The sequence below is a fragment of the Zalophus californianus genome, chromosome 4, assembly GCF_009762305.2.
Source record: "Zalophus californianus isolate mZalCal1 chromosome 4, mZalCal1.pri.v2, whole genome shotgun sequence".
Classification (NCBI taxonomy): domain Eukaryota; kingdom Metazoa; phylum Chordata; class Mammalia; order Carnivora; family Otariidae; genus Zalophus; species Zalophus californianus.
The window spans coordinates 76,223,260-76,238,247 of record NC_045598.1 but is presented as its reverse complement, the minus strand read 5'-3'; the positions used below and the strand labels follow the sequence as shown (position 1 = coordinate 76,238,247).

General features: G+C 42.8%; 1 protein-coding gene across 11 annotated transcripts in view; it reads left to right on the top strand.

Moving 5' to 3' along the window:
- ZNF644 (zinc finger protein 644) overlaps positions 1–7,507 on the top strand; it is a 208,187-nt gene extending 200,680 nt beyond the window's left edge. For all 11 annotated transcript variants that reach the window (XR_003523480.1, XR_003523474.1, XR_003523454.1 and 8 more), the window contains 2 exons: positions 3,916–4,100; positions 7,083–7,507. The gene's annotated coding sequence lies outside the window, so the exon portion shown is untranslated. The remainder of the gene's footprint in view (positions 1–3,915; positions 4,101–7,082) is intronic.
- The last annotated feature ends 7,481 nt before the right edge of the window (positions 7,508–14,988 follow it).

Below are 14,988 nucleotides of genomic sequence, written 5' to 3'. Positions count from 1 at the left end.
TTACTCATGTATAAAATATGTGATGTTAGTATTACCTACTCCATGGGGTATTAGAAGGGCTAAGTGAGTTAAGTCATGTAAAGTGCTTAGAACAGCACTTTACACAAAGACACCCTCAGTGAGTAAAAGCCCCTGTGGCTGTTGAGTGCCAGTGCTGGGCCAGGAGCTAGGATGCAGTGGTAAATGGTACAGAGATAGTCACAGAAGCAAATATAAGAAAGAAGGAGTTTGTATCAGGCTTAGTGCCAGGCGCTGGAGTGCATAGTGGGAGGAAACCGCAGACTCACCTGGAGGGCTTGCTAAACACTAAGGCCTGAGTTCCTTTCTGGAGGTTCTTGAGGTGAATCTGTTTTCTTGCCTTTTCCAGCTTCTAGAGGTTGCCCATATTCCTTGGTTAGTATCCCCCTTTCATCTTAAAGCTAACAATGGCTGGTCAAGTCATTTTTATGATGCCATCTCTCTGGTTCTGACTTTTCTGTCTCCCCATTTAAGGATCCCTGTGATTGCATTGGGCCTACCTGGATAAACCAGAATAATTTTTGTTAAAGTCAGCTAACTAGCGATCTTAATTCCATCTGTAACCTTAATTCCCCCTTGCCTTGTAAGGTAAGATATTAACAGTTTTCAGGATTAAGCCATGTATAGCTTTGGGTAGGACCAATATTCTGCCTATCAATACACTTACTTCCAGAGTTTTTAATTTAGTAGGTCTGTGGTGGGGCCCAATAATTTGTATTTGTAACAAGTTCTCAGATGATGCTGATGCTCCTGATTCAGGAGCACACTTTGAGAACCACTGGTGAAGAGACCTTGGTCATCCACATCTTCATCCATTCAGCAAGCTTTTTGGATCTCTAGGTATGAGCCCAATGCTGTACCAGCTGCTGGGAATAGTGCCTGCCAATTAAAAAAAAAAAAAAGCCCATAATCTAGCAAAGGGGGCAAACAATTTCAGTTTGGTGTGATCTATAGTCTAATAAAGCTATGTGCAAAGTGCTAGCATTCCCAGAGAAGACAGCAACTAACAGGAGCAAGGGTGGGCTTTATTGATGAGGTGACATTTGAACTGGCCATTAAAGAATAAAGAGATTACAGGGCACCTGGGTGGCTCAGTTGGTTAAGTGACTGCCTTCAGCTTAGGTCATGATCCCAGGGTCCTGGGATCGAGCCCTGCATCACATTGGGCTCCCTGCTCAGCAGGGGGCCTGCTTCTCCCTGTCCCACTGCCGCTTCCCCTGCTTGTGCTCTCCTGCTCTCTCGTTCTGTCAAATAAATAAATAAAACCTTTTTTTAAGAAAAAGAATAAAGAGGGGCGCCTGGGTGGCTCAGTCGGTTAAGCGGATGCCCTCGGCTCAGGTCATGATCCTGCGGTCCTGGGATCAAGCCTCACGTCCGGCTCCCTGGTCGGCGGAAAGCCTGCTTCTCCCTCTCCCTCTGCCTGCAACTCTGCCTACTTGTGCTCTCTATCTCTCTGTCAAATAAATAAATAAAATCTCAATAAATAAATAAAAGAATAAAGGGATTTCCAGGAAGTTAAGGAGGAGAAGAATATGGCAGCTATTGGGAATAGCATATGAAAAAGCGTGTGTTCAAGGAATGAGAAATAATTCTATGTAGTTGGAGTGGATAATGCATGCCGTGGGAGAAGGATTAAAGTTGATAGAAAAATACCATGCCGTATTAAGGAATATAGTGGACCTGTCCAAGTTACCTGCTCAGCCCACTCTGTCTTCTTTGAGAACATTCCTCTCTACAGATCCTACTGAAGATGTGAACCTCAGGCTGGCCTGTTTTGTCCACATGACCTTACTTGACCCATGAGCTAAGCCAATCAGATTTCCCTTCTCAGTAACTTATTCTAAGAGATATGAAAGTTAGGTAGACTTGGATTAGAATGCCTGTGGGGGGCCATGTGCTTGATGAACTTGTAGGGGGTGGTGAGGAGAGGGTAGGGAGGAGTCTGCAGGAGAACAAAAGGGCGAAGTCACAGCATGAAGCAGAGATGAGATACACAAGGCAGCAAGAGAGGAGCCAGCAGACATGGGACATTATCCCAAGCCACTACCCTGCTGCCTGGCTATCCTTCCTTTGTGGAAGTCCGCCCCTCCCTCCCTTCCTTCTTCTCTCCTTCCTTTCTTTAGGATTCCTTCTTCTTAAAAAAAAAAAAAAAAAACTTTATTAGAGCAGTTTTAGGTCTACAACAAAACTAAATGGAAGGTGCAGAGATTTCCTGTATAGTCCCTGTCCCCGCACAAGTGAAGCCCCTCCCGTTATCATCTCCCAACACCGCTCACCACATGGTACATTTTTTACCAAGGGTGAACTTAAATGGACACATCATAATCACCCAAAGTCCATCCCTGTTTCTCTATAATACATTTCTCTTTACTTTTTATTTATTTTTTAAAGGTTTTATTTATTTGACAAAAAGAGAGAGAGCACAAGCAGGGGGAGTGGGAGAGGGACAAGCAGGCTCTCTGCCGAGCAGGGAGCCCACTGGACGCAGGGCTCGATCCCAGGACCCTGGGATCATGACCTGAGCCGAAGGCAGACACTCACCCGACCGAGCCACCCAGGCGCCCCTACATTTCTTTTTCTTAAATGACATGGAGTACTTTTTTTTTTTTTTTTTTTTTGCAGATGATGGTTGCCATCTGATGCAAAGTTCAGTTTGGCAGAAATGAGCCAGTGGCAGTGTATGAGGCAAAGGAGTAACACAGTTTGATTTGTGTTTCACAAAGATCTCAACTGCAAAAAGGGGTCGGGGGAGCTGGTAACAGGCTCGAGCATTAGGTGGGCAATTGAGGATGAGAGCCTGTACTCAGGGAGCAGCAGGGAGGAGGGGGTGAGTCTGAAGAGATACTTGGGAAATAGAATTGATAGGTTTTAGTATCCCGAGTTGTTGGGAATCCAGGGTAGAAAGAGTTAAGGACAGTCCTTAGTTCCTAGGTCAGTGAATCTAAAGAGTTGCAAAACTGTTAATAGAGAAAATGAAGACAGGATCATGTTTTTGAAAGAAAGATACTAAGCTCAGTTTTAGACACACTTTACATCTGAGGAGCCCATAGCAACCTCCAGTGGGCATTGACAGTTTATTTCTAGAGGTCAACAGATGAGTTAGAATAAAGATGCGTGCAGGTAGCATCCACTCTTGACTAGATTAGATTCCAGAAAGAATTTAACATGAGGAGGGAGAGAAAGGCGGGAAGGCAGGCAGGAAAGGAAAAGTAAGACAACAGAAACATGGGAAACACTAAGACTGACTGGCCGGAGGAGGAACATAAGCCCGCCAAGGCATCTGAGAAGAAATGGTTGGAAGGGGAGAAAGAGAGCCAGGAGAGAATGAGTCGTAGAAGGTAAGGGAGGAGAGTTTTAAGCAAGAGGGAATGACCATATGGATCAAATAGTACATTGGGGTTAAATAAGATGAAAGCTGAAAGTAGTTCATAATATTTGGTATTTGAGGCATTGTCTTTAAAGAGAGCAGTTGCATCAAAATGGAGTAGTGGTAATAAGATGAGGTCATTGGGCACCTGGGTGGCTCAGGTGCATCTGCCTTCAGCTCAGGTCATGATCCCGGGGTCCTGGGATGGAGCCTCGCATCGAGCTCCCTGCTCAGCCAGGAGTTTGCTTCTCTCCCTGCCCCTCAGCCTGCTCATGCTCTCTCTCTCTCTCTCTCACTCTTTCTCTCTCTCAAATAAAAAAAATAATATGAGGTCATTTGGGTGAGGAGTGACTGGTTGGTAAGAAAGTAGGCAGAGCAAGAGACAGCTACCCTCTCTAGAAGTTTGGATGTGAAGGAAAAGAGACATCTGAGCAGAAGCTTAAGGATGAAGAGAAAGCCCACTGATTGCAAAACTGATCTACTGCCTCATCCCTCCCTGACTCCACACCCTTTGCTATGCGACTCTGCAGCTCCTGCCATCAAGAAGTAGGGTCCATTTCCTTGTTCCCGGGCTGGCCATGCGACTTGCTTTTTTACCAGTACAGTGAAGCGGAAGTGATAGTGTACCAGTTCCGAAGGCCTTGTGTACTTCTGCCCTGTCTCACTCGAAATCCCGCCTGGCTACCAGGAGGACAAGCCCATGTTCACTCCCTGGGTAAGTGATCGGTGGCCCCTCCACCCACTCCACCATAACTAATGACCCGCTGATTGCCAGGCACGTGAGTGAGATCGTCCTTGACCGCCCCGTCCCAGCTGACCCGCCAGCTGACCGCATAATTCATGAGGATGTGCAGTCAGTATTTCAGGCCCAGTCCAAGGCAGGGGAGCCTGGCCCAGCTCAACAGAATCGCCCAGGTGACTCACTAACCTGTGAGGAATAAAAATGCTTGTTGCTTCAAGCCATTGTTTCGGGGCACTTTGTTACACATCGACAGCTAATTGATTCGAGAGATTATTGGGAGGTTTTCATTATCTTGCTTTGGCATGGGGGAGATTTGAATATATCCGCCCGTTGTAGGGGAAAAGACAGGTTTGAGATTCAAGAAAGGGAATAAGTAAAAGGAGGAGGGGACGTGACCAAAAGCTCAGGTGGAAGATTAGCCTGGGAAAAGGCAGAGACTGCCTTTGTTTCTGAGATACGAGAAGGAAGTGGGGATGGAAGACGGTGTCCTGGGCTGAAATTCTTTGCGTCACTTGGGCTTCAGCTAGGTGGCAGCTAGGGGGTGGCATCTCCGGACATGCTCGCAGTTTATATCCAACCAAAAATTAACGTCCGAAACTCACACGTTTCCACATCTGTCAAAGCTAAAAGGGGCGTCTGAGACAGATTTCCTTTTGTTTTCACTGGCGTGTCAAATGCTGCAGTGACAGCAAAGGAATAATCTTCAGTTTGTGTATAATGAGGTCTGAAATTTCCGTCTCCACACATTGATCATGAATCTTATTTCACTAGATAAACTGACAGCAGAGTCTCAGGTACTTAAACAAAATTTTGAAAAAAATCAACACAACCACCCACATCTATGATTTTTTTTCCTGCTGTCACTTTTATGGTTCAGTTATTTTGTCTATATGCACTCATTTCCAGTTATGTCTGGATTTCTCAACAGCCAAATCATTCCTTAATCCTAGACATATACTCCTCTATCCTGGAAAATGATTTAGTAGAAAGACAGCTGGCTTGGGAGGCACAAAAACGGAGTTCTAGTCTTGACTCTGCTGTTAACTAGCAAACTTATCCAAGCTAAGTCACTGAACCTGTTTCCTTATCTGAAAAATATATTCCTCCAACAGAAATTTATTGGTATCAGGCACTGTTGTGAGTGCTTAGGATACATCAGTGAAGAAAACTCTGATGCCCTCGGGAGCTCACATTCTGGAGGAGTCAGACAATGAGAAATAAATGCAATAAACAGGATAATTATATCATATGATAGATGGTGAAAAGTGTTATGGAAAAAATTAAAAATAAAGTGGAGGTTGGGGCTGGAAGGAACTAAAACAGTTACCATGAAGTTATCTGGGGGAAGAATGTTTCAGGCAAAGTCCCTGAGTATTTCCTGTCTTTCTTGTCCTCCATACTCCATTTCTCCTTACTAACCTCAGAGGAGGTTTATAATGCATATAACCTATAGGCCAGTCTTCCATTACTACTCCATACATTTCTTTGAATAGCCAACAAATGACCATCCATTCACTTTGAACTAGTCCCATTGGCATTAGGTACAAGAGCCTCTCATCTTGCATTTACTTTCTGGGACCTCTTGTGGTATTTTCCTGCCATCCAAAAGGCTAGATCTGTATGTATTATGCGAAACATCACGTGGGCATTTCCTCCCAGCTCTGCACAGGACAGTGAAGCCAGCAAAGGGATCTTTAAAAAAGACATGGCTCTTGATAAAGTACCTACCATTTCCAAATGCCATTTATGTGCCAAGTAGCTTTACATTCTTTATTTCCCCTAATCCTCAGCACACTTCATCTTTCTCTGAGGTTAGCATTATTCCCACTTTACCGGTAATGAAACGGTGGTTCAGAGAATTTTGAAAACTTACTGTGGCCACACAGCTGCTAAGTCCCATGGTTAGAATTTGCTTCTCAAGCATACTTTCCATCAGCTGTACTGCACAGCTTCCTTTCTTCCTAAGTGTCCTTTAATCCAGCTGGAAAACCAGATATACATGTATGAGAAAACAAGAGGGCGGTTTTAAGGCCTGTAGCATGGTGGTGAAGAGCTTGGCTCTGCAGTCAGACAACCTGAGGTCAAACTCCAGTTCTGCCGTGTTATAACTGTGTGATCAGGGGCTAGTTACTTAACTTTTCTGAGCCTCCCTTTCCTCATTTGTAAATATGCATAACATGAGTCCCCATCTCATAAAGTTGTGTGTGTGTCGGGGGGACTCAATGAAATAATTCACATAAAGTCCTTAGCATAGTATCTCTTACATAACTCTAACATAGGTTAACAATTATTCTCATATATTATTGATGGATTTTTTTTTAAAAAGCACATGTATATATTAAAATATCTCTAGAAGGCTCAGGAACTGGAGACTAACTTTTCACTTTGAGTATTTGTACAATGTATACATTTAAATGTTGGGCCAATGATATTACTTATTCAAGAAAACAACCTGACAACTAGACAGCTTTAAAGAAATACCATTATTATTATCATCATTGTAAGGAATTTGGAGTAATAATAATTATTCCATAATTTATTTGGATAGACAGATTTGGAGGAGGTTTTTTGAAGGAGATGTTTGAGCAGGGCCTCGAAGCGCAGGTATAGCATTTTGATGACAGAATAACGAACTGAGAGGCATTTTACGTGAAAGATTCTTGCAGGGCAGAGCATACAGGCAGGAAAGAGTAGCCAGCGAATGCAGTTCCATTCAGTGATAATTGTTTGGTGCTGTGGTAACAACTAATACAGGTGATAGTGTTTTTCAGATACCTGTAATAGAAAAGAGAGGGTGTAAGTGAAAAATTGCCTAAACACTCCACTCAAACACAAAAATTGAGAAAGATTGCTGGTTGAGGCCGATTCCATGAGCCCTGCTGCCAGAATTATTCCGGTTCATCAATCCAAATTGAGCTGGAGGCACCTTTGACATCCCCCTCTCTCTGCCTGCAGGTCAGCTGTCTCCAATCCTGAGGTCATCACTCATCAAGAGGGGATAATCCCAAGGACAGCAGGACCTGCTTCATCACTTGGATTTAGGAGTGAGAAACCCATCAGGCAACTAAACAGTAACAATGACCCACCATTAAACACACTGAGAGAAGTGCATGATGAGGAGATTGTACGAGAAGAATCCCGGAGCTCTTGCTGACAACGCCTATGGAGACGCTGACCACTGTGAGCTCTGCCCATTGAACTGCAGTAAAAAATCTCCCCCTCCCCAGAGATGCTTGGATGCAGGCACAATATCAGTTCAGACAATGGTCTGTGTGTGGACTTAGAGTGGAAAGAATTTGGACTGTGGGGTAAACAGACCTGGGTCTGAACTGTTATTCTGCCACTTCCGTGTAGTATGTTTTAGCAGCATTAAAAAAAAAAAAAAAAAAATCTCTCTCGGCCTCAGTTTTCTTGTCTGCAAAATGGATCAAATACCTCCACAGAGGTCTTTTAAAAGGACCAGATGTAACAGTGTTTGAAAAGCACAAGCTAGGTACTTCTCTTTATGGAAGAAGAGCAAGATGGGGGGCCCAAAAAAGGAACTGGCACATACACAAAACTTTTCTCAGAATTATTTTTTGTCCTAGGTACTCTACCTTAGAACGTATGCTTATTTCTTTAGTTTAGCTACCAGGGAAAAAGAGACAGAGAAAAATGGAGAAAGGCAGGAAGTCAGATTCTGGCTCTTACACAAGAAAATTCACTCTACATAATCTTCAGACAATGTTGCTGTCCTTCCTCAAACACTGGGCCACAGGCATCATGCCAGAGAAGTCAGCAGCCTGGAAGATATTTTAAACTGATTCTGGGGCTGAACGACAGCCCATTTGCTCCATATGCCACTGACACGTTAATCTAGGCAAGGCTGCTAGGCACCTGGGGACATCCATGCTAAAATGCCATTTAGGGAGGACACGCCGAGTCCAGTGGCAGAAGTTCACCAGTGAAAAGTGGAGGGCAACCGAGAAGATAGAAGTGGCAAGGAGGAGTGAGAAGGAGTGTGGTGTCTAAGCATTGGAAGATTTTCTGAGTTTCAGACACTTCATTTTGCTTCTGTGAGAGCTGCAGATTCAACAAAACATCAAAACCGGGTATTTACTGGCTGGACAAATGAGTATCTGCTACTTTTTGCACCCATTATACCACGTGGCCACGCTTCTATCCCCTGGCAAATACTGGGCGATGCTCTAGTCCACTAGAATGAACTCCTTTATCCCTCCTGTTTGGTCATAAAAAGCAAGTGGCTGCTGAGCGACTATAGTAGATGCCCCAGTGTCAGACTTTCCAGGATCCAATTTGGTGGGAGTACTCTGGGCCTTTGGTCTCCCTCTTCCCTTTGCCCAGCCCTGTTTTTTGGTTACTCTGAGCAATAATGAGCTTCTCCACCCCAGCATGAGGACAGGCTCACAGCTAGCACATGAAAAAGGCTGAGCTCGTGTGGGGCAACTACTCTATTTCATGGGCAGATCACACATCTGTTTTTTCCCTTCTGCAATGCAACTACACTAATGATTTTTTTTTAAGTAGAAATAAGGCAGTACTGTGGCTTTCTGAGAAGAAAGTCACACTGCAGGAAAACTGCAACAGACATCATAAAAGGAGCTGGAATGAAATGCCCACCCACTCTTGCCATTGGAGCAAATGATTTCCAAGAGCAAAAGAATCATTCTTAGGGGATCTTAATAAACAAATAGAATCACCGCCCTAATTATTTTCTTTCAGGCAAATGAAACTTTTAAAAATCAACTCTTCCTGTTCATGTTAGCTATTTTGCATAAACAGAAGAATCTGAAAGGTTATAAAAATAAGATTAGGCCACCCAAGAACGTGGGAGCTCCCCAAAGTTCTCTATGGTGAGTAGTTCAGAGTTGTCATTGTTGAGAATGGGCTGTAGAATCAGCCCATGATTCAAGGCCAGAGCTCTGTCCCTTATTCCCTAATGACCACTGGCAACTTTCTCCAAACCCCCCAACAAGTCTCTGTTTTTTTGTCTGTAAACTTGCACAGAGTAACCCCAACTTCCAGGGCTCTTACGAGAATTCAAAGAGAAGATCTGTGTGTGGTGAGGAGCATACTTTCTGGCATGTGGTCAGGGGATCTATGTTAACATTATAGACCTGATCTTGGGAACTACATGTCACTTATGTTTTTCAATGGAGAGACGTTATTTCTATGAGTTCTTAGGAAAGACCAGATAGATGTTTTAATCACAAAATAATAAGCATTTTCTGAACCTTTACCACTAGGCCCACTGGGCTGTGTTATGCATTATAAAAGATTTATAAGAAGTAGAAGAGTTGTTTTTTTGCTTAAGAGTGTTTAAACCACTGAAGAACAGTAACACCAATCTTATCCAAAACCCAATGTTTGGCAATTCCATCTTAAATGGGATCCATCTTTAAACCCATCTTTTTTTTTTTTAAGATTTTATTTATTTATTTGACAGAGAGAAACAGAGCGAGAGAGGGAACACAAGCAGGGGGAGTGGGAGAGGGAGAAGCAGACTCCCAATTAAGCAAGGAGTCCAAGTGGGGCTGGATCCCAGGACCCTGGGATCATGACCTGAGCCGAAGGCAGATGCTCAACTACTGAGCCACCCAGGCGCCCCTTTAAGCCCATCTTAAATGAGATCCTAAACACCTTACTGCAATAGTCCTTACCTGGTCTCCTTGCACCCATCCTTGACTCGCTACAGCCAGTTCACAGAGCACTAGCATCTTTTCAAAATTTGGTGATGGTTCCCTATTTTACAAAGAATGAAATCCACAGTCTTCACTTAAATGCCCTTCATGGTCTGGGCTCCAGTTACCTTCCAGAGCATATCTCTTATTACTCTCTCCTTTGTTCACGCCCCTTCATCCGTACCAGACTCCTCAAGTGCACCAAATGTGCTCCTGCTTCAGAACCTCTGGACTTGCTAATGTCTCTCTCTGGAATGTTCTTCCCCACATACCCATATGGCTTGCTCTTCTACTTTATTTAAGTTTCTTTTCAAATGTCACATAATCAGAGAAAGCTTCCCTGACCACTCTTTTTAAAATAATCACCCCACCCTGCTCTTCTCTATGCCCTATTGTGCTTTATTTTTCTTCACAGAGCCTTCAAGACTTGACAAAAGAAGCCTGGCTGGTTCAGTCAGTGGAGCATGCAACTCTTGATCTCGGGGTCGTGAGTTCAGGCCCCATGTTGGGCACAGAGCTTACTTAAAAAGGGGGGGGGGTAGGGAAGGTTAATGTAATGAGCTCCAATCCCCACTGCTTCAACTGGTCCCAAGACTGTAATTGATACTTATCATCTTCATCTTCTACTCATTGTAGATTTCCCTCACCCTTTGCCCACACTTCAGCTGGTCTAGGTTGCTTTCTAGGTGGGGTGACTTAGATCTGCATCCCCAAGGGGTCTGAGTTGCTTTCACCCTTTTGGACTGAGGCAGCTGCAGTTCCAGTTCCAGTTCCAGTTATCAGGTATGGTGTTACCTCCAAAAGATGGTTCACTGAGTCCCTGGGTCCTAGATCATATTCTTTTCTGCCCTACTACCTCAATTGTATAGTAGGAACCCTAGTTTCTCATAGTAATCAAGTCAATTGTCCTTAATAAAATTTCACAAGTGCATCATTGAGAGTGATAGTGAAAAGAACCAATCTGATTTCTACCCACTGATTCCTGGACCCATATATTCTAGCTTTAGAGAATCAGCACCATTGGTTCTGTATATACGGCATGCTGGAGGATGCAGTCCAACACTATAGGGTGTTATGCTCAAGCTAGCACCTTAAATGCAGCTTTAATAGGCCATTCCATTATTCTACTAGCTGGCTATCTCTGGATGATCAAGTATATTGCAAGACCAGTCAGTCTCATAGTCATGTGTCCATTGTCACGCACTCTTTTACTATCAAATGGGTCCCTTAGTCTGAGGCAATGTGTGGGATCCCATACCGGCAAAGAAGGCATTCTCTAAGTCCTCAGGTAGTAGTATTGGCAGCAGCACTGTGGTTAAGGGAGGCAAAGCCATATCCAAAGGAGGTGCCAATTCCAGTAATGGAATTGGGTCTGCTGGAATCAGCTTGCCAAGTAATTGACTAATCTCCTTGAGGATGGGGCTTTCTCTGTGCCAGTGTGTGCTGCTGACAGGATGGATATTCAGCCATGGCAGGAACTATATTAGTCTTGGTGAAAGAGAGTTGATACTGTTGTGTGTCCACACTTCATCTCTCTCCCTGTCATTATGGCCATGTCATTCATGAACCCACTGCACAGTACTGGAGTGGGCATGGAGAGAGGCTCATTGACATCCAGAAGACAGGTCATCCTCTCTACTTGGTTGTTGATGTTGTTGATGTTCTCTTGCCTACTGCCTCCTACAAGACAGTTACCTTTGTTGTGTTGTAGTATAGCACATGATTAAATAAACATACTTTGGAGAGACTGAGCTGCTTTGAATCCTAGCTCTACTGCTTGGTCAAGTTCCTTAACCTCTTAATCTGTGCTTTCTTCATCAGTTAAGTGGACGTAGTAACAGTACCTACTTCACAGATTTGTATGAGGATTAAACTAATTAATTTACATAAAATACTTAAAATGGACCCGGCTCTTAAGCCCCAATAAATATTAGTTATCATTGTTATTATTAGGGAAAGTGCAAATAATGGCTTTAACAGCCTTAGGAAACCTAACTAGAACAAAATTAGAAGAATAGGAAGCATTGAGCAGTTAGGATAAAACAAAAAAACATATTTCCGTGCAAAAAGTTCAGAACAAGTATTCAGTCGTGTTCTGCAAAAAGTGCCCTGAGGTATCTGAAGCATCTCAGAGATATTCACTCAGCGTAAATTCCTTTTAGCCTCAGAGCGAAGAAAACCAATGGAACAATAGTGGCTATGTTGACATGATCGGAAAAAGCAGTGGCAAAAAATCCTGTTGGTCGGCTCATCTCCTTTTAGAATTATACCCACATATGGGTTGCTTGGGCCTTTTCTCATTTCTCCAGTGTACGGCTGGATTAACCAGGCAAATGCAATCTGCCGCCACATCAGAGGAAGAATATTTCCATGCACAAAGGGCTACAGCTGTCACTGACCACCCCCATGCATCCTGAGAATAGTATGGTTTGCAGCAGCCAAGTTTTTTGGGGAAAAGTACTCCTCTTCCTACCTGAGCTGCCTACCAGGTTCCCTTTATACTGATTGTGCTGTGTATGAATAGAACAGTGTGTTGAAGATTCCAGGCACTGAATGGGGTTGAGAGAATATCAGAGCATTTCGAGGTTGGTTTGACAAGATATCCAAAACATCATGAAGAGTTTCCTTTTTGGTCTTCTGCCTTCAAGGTGCACTCTCTCCAATGCTGAAGTTCTTTGTGAATTTGCATTGGCAATTAGCGTGAAGACATAAATGACCTTTGGCAATCATTAGCTCCTTAATCATCATCTGCCTTCCCTTTATTCTCCAACAGATCCTGACCCACTTCATTTTTGTGTTGTAAAAACCTTCCATTATTTTCTAAGTTCACAAAGGGCCTTTGTAAAAAAAATTTTCTTTTATTATGAAAGTAATACTTGCTTATTGGAAAAAAAATCAGATTAGAATGGTACAAAGTGAAAGTAAAGTTTCCCTCTCCACTTTATACCAAGAACCACCCTCAGGTTCACCGCTCCCTAGAAGATCACCATTGACAATAGCAAATGGTGCGTGCTTCAAAGAGGATCATACCCCTGACACACACACTCACAGATCTGGGCTCTTGTGCAACTTCCTCTTTTTATTGAACAATATCGAGACTATCTTTTCATGTGTCCACCTAGATTTACCTTGTTCTTTTTAATGACTGTAGTATATTTGTTAGTGTGGTTTTTACCATAACCAATCTCCTATTAATGGATACTTAGGACGTTTTCGGTTTTTCTCTATTACAAACCATACCGGTATGAACACCCTTTATACGTACATCATTGTGTAATTGTGAAAGTGCATCTCTAGGATAAATTCCCAGAAGACAATTTTGCTGAATCTGATGGTTGTGTACACTTAACATTTTGACAGATATTGTTAAATTTCTCTCTAAAATGTGGAACCAATTTACACTCCCATTAGCAGTATATGAGAGTGTCTATTATCCCACTCACTCCCCAGGGCCCTGAGTTGCCCGAGGAAGTGGCATGGGCTTTCAAAGCAAGCAGACCTGTGTCTGAATCTGGCTCTGCCATTCATGAGCTGTGCGACCTCTTTTAAGTCACTTGGCCCCTCGGGGCCTCAGTTTTATCACCTATAAAATGGAAAAAAATCATGTCTTCTGGGTATGTTTGCTGTGATAATTAAGTGAAATGACACAGGTGAAGAACCTAGTACAGTGCCTGCCAGGCAGTAGCCACTCCGTGTGAGCCATTTCCCTTAGCTGCAGTTCTGCAACATGCCATTGTTGTTTACACTTGCTTCCCATTGCTGTCTCCTCCTCCCAGAGTGCCCTTTTTTATTCTCATGGTGAAAATTCTCACAGTGCTGTAACAAGAGACATGTATGCTGGGTTCTGAGAATCACTTTCCTTTTCTTATTTCATCTAAGTTTTTTATGCATGTTGTCAGAGAGGTGATGACACTTTTCCAGGGCTTCATGTCCAGGAATGTGGTTATCTTTAGTTACTAGAACTGATAAGTTAACTACTAGATTGCGTTTGAATTATTTTTGTGTAAATTCACCAAGCCTAAAAGGTTATAGAGGATTGAGTAATAAAGTGACTCTTATGAGTTACAGGGTGACTGACATTTCTCCTTTAGAAAAAGATTTCTGGAGAATTCCTGATAGAGGATTATGTATAACTGCCCCCCAGCCACCGCTTGCCCCCAATACCTATGATCTCATACAAAAAACCTTGAAAAATAACTGGTAGCTTCTATTCATTCTCAACCTATGTAAGCTCAAGTAGTAGCAATTCAATTATTGGGTGATGCTCATAGCTACATTATATACATTCCCTGCATAAATTCACAGTTTCTTCTGATTTCTAAGAGCTTCTGGACTAACCATTGAAGACTGGGGGATTCTGGCTTGGCTGATTCACTACCTAGCTACTCAATCCCACTTTGACTATTTGTTTTTATTATTAAGACCTGGATAAAAAAAAAAAGATATGGAAGAACTAAAGAGAAGACCACCCAATTAGGTCCTTTAACTTTATCAGGAAAGGTTGTACCCAGTGAAGAGGAAAGGAAAGCAGACCTATTCAAAGATATTTCCTTCTCCACTTGATGTTCATTCTTCACGGATCTTCCTCAGTTTCTGGGAGGAAATTCAGCTTATAAAGCTTGGATGGCTTCGTGTTGCAGAGAATGAGATGCGATGCTCTCTGCAGAAAGGCCACCTTAAACCTGCCCAGTTAAAAAGATCTGTATGAGCTTTGACTGCAAAGAGATTTTAGTTTTAGCATGAAAAGCCAATATCAGATCATTTGAATTTATTTTCCACTTCAGTTTACCCATCTGCTCCAGGAAATCTGATTTAAATACATTTTATCAGAAGCCTTCCACAGGCACCAAGTTACCTAGCAACTCCAAGTTTCCTTTAGTGAGTTGCTTCCAACATAAAGGGTGTTCACAACTTGGGGAGGATGTGTTTTTAGCCTTCAAAGTTTACGAAGCAAAAATTAAATATTGAAACTGCCATTCTCACTCTGCATGAATGTAGAATCTATTTAAATTACATAGAGTCTTGGGGGCTGTATTTCTAAAGAGAAATTTTTAATTAACCTACATGACCATAAACTTGAATGAAATAGTTCTGTTTAATTTGCGCTAACCAATCCAATTGCAGCATTGCTCAGCTCTAATTTAGGATCTTTAACAAAATCTAACTTGGTGCTTTGCATT